Below are 1,979 nucleotides of genomic sequence, written 5' to 3'. Positions count from 1 at the left end.
AAACCAGGTCTCAGGTTTGCCAGGATTTGGTTCAGCTCTTTGGCAGTTCAGACAACTACCAGCAGGTGGGAGTAGATGTGTTTGGATGTGGATGTTCCCAGCACGGAGGAGTTAAATTTCCTAAGGCAGTTTGGTTTGGTCTTTCATTTGCTAAGGAAAACAACTGTGAAACACGAAGTCCTGTTCCTAGGGGTTCTCGTGACCATGAAGATTACCAAAAAGTTGATGGTGATGATGAATTGACCGTCAGACCTTAAATCCCAAAGGATCTTCCTTCCTTCACCTCTGCTTTCCCTAGAGTCTAAGGCCTTGTTGAAATATCTGAGTCACCAGACAAAAGAACCCACGATGCAACAGGAAACACACACATACTACTGCAGTCTTTACTTATTAACCTTTTTTTTTGCATTAATGTATCAGAAGCTCTATAAATCTCTGGACTGTGGGATCATGGCATGGGGACAAGGGGAGAAGAGTGCTGAAGTCACCCAGTTGCATTTTGATCATGCTCTTCCACATCTCAGCGAGAGATCAGTAAGTACCACAGACTTAGATATTGCACTTGATCTGGACCAAAAGGCCAAGAGGAGATAAGTGCCACACACTCTGTACATGTCAAATTAATAAAGCAAGAAACAGACTTTGGGACCTAATGTTCCAGACTTTAGAAATTGACTTCTTTTTTTTAAAAATTTTTTGGTTTATTTATTTGAGAGCGACAGACAGAGAGAGAAAGGGACAGAGAGACATATAGATAGAGAATGGGTGCGCCAGGACCTCCAGCCACTGCAAACGAACTCCACACGCGTGCACCCCCTTGTGCATCTGGCTAACGTGGGTCCTGGGGAATCAAGCCTCGAACCCGGGTCCTTAGGCTTCACAGGCAAGCGCTTAACCGCTAAGCTGTCTCCCCAGCCCTAGAAATTGACTTCTTTAGAGTTTGTGGTGAGCTGGTGAAGGGATTGCTTAAAGAATGAGACATCTGGAAGACTTTTTGTTCAAGTAAATATAATCTCATTTTATTGTCTTCCTAGCAAAATTGGCTTAGAACTGGATCATTTGGCCCTTTCTCTTCTTCTCTCCTCCCAATTCACAATGCTTACATCTCTTGATAGCCAGCATTCACTTAGATCTGCAGTTGGGCTCAACACACTCAAGCCTCAGCACAATCTTCGTAGTTTTAGCTTTTTCTGGAATATAGGCTTAGTCAGCCTACCATAGCCACTCTGCTTACTGTCATAGCTCCGCTTTCCTTGGGTACACAGAGTGTCCTGCTCCTTGTACTGAGTCACTTTGTGGGGCTGGTGGTCGCCGGACTAATTGCAGAAAGTTTGGCGAGTTTTAGGGACGTTCACCATACTGGCAGGAGTGCTATCAGCATGGAAAGCTGGAAGAATCTTTTTTCTCTGGTGATGGCAAGTTAAGTATTTGCGATTATTTTTTTTCCAATAGAGAGTTAAATAAACTGAGTGAAATGCAGAAATCATCATCTCAATAAATAACTGAGAGGCAATGAACCTGAAATCTAAAAGAAAGAACCCAGACAGGGAGCCTAGCACAGAATAGCACGTTTGTCCTGAGGGCATTTGCAGAATGCAGAAGGCAGATCTCAGAAACCATGGCTGTGGTTTTGGTGGCACTACAGGTAATAGGAATAAAAGATGAATCTCAGGGAGATTCAATACGCTTTGCTGAACTTTTCATCTCAGATCCTAAACACCTCTCCTTCCAGTATAGTAGTGATCCAGAATAACCATCCTTTATATGGCTTTGTAGCCTACACGAATCCCTATTACCTGGGGAGTCCAAAACACCTGAAGCCCTGGTCGTGGATAGATGTGGCTTGCACAGAGAGTGTTCCCAGCCATTTGAAAATTCACCACTGAGTACAAAGACTCTCCTCAGGAAAGTGTTGTTTTGAGCCTAGGATAATTTGTACAAATGATTTTTCAGTCATGTTTCAGCAAATAGTCAAAAGT

General features: G+C 43.4%; 1 pseudogene; it reads right to left on the bottom strand.

Moving 5' to 3' along the window:
- Positions 1-1,044: 1,044 nt before the first annotated feature.
- LOC101599030 lies at positions 1,045-1,358 on the bottom strand (annotated as a pseudogene).
- Positions 1,359-1,979: the final 621 nt, after the last annotated feature.

This window comes from Jaculus jaculus, chromosome X, assembly GCF_020740685.1.
Source record: "Jaculus jaculus isolate mJacJac1 chromosome X, mJacJac1.mat.Y.cur, whole genome shotgun sequence".
NCBI classification, from domain to species: domain Eukaryota; kingdom Metazoa; phylum Chordata; class Mammalia; order Rodentia; family Dipodidae; genus Jaculus; species Jaculus jaculus.
This window is presented reverse-complemented; position numbering and strand designations above follow the sequence as displayed.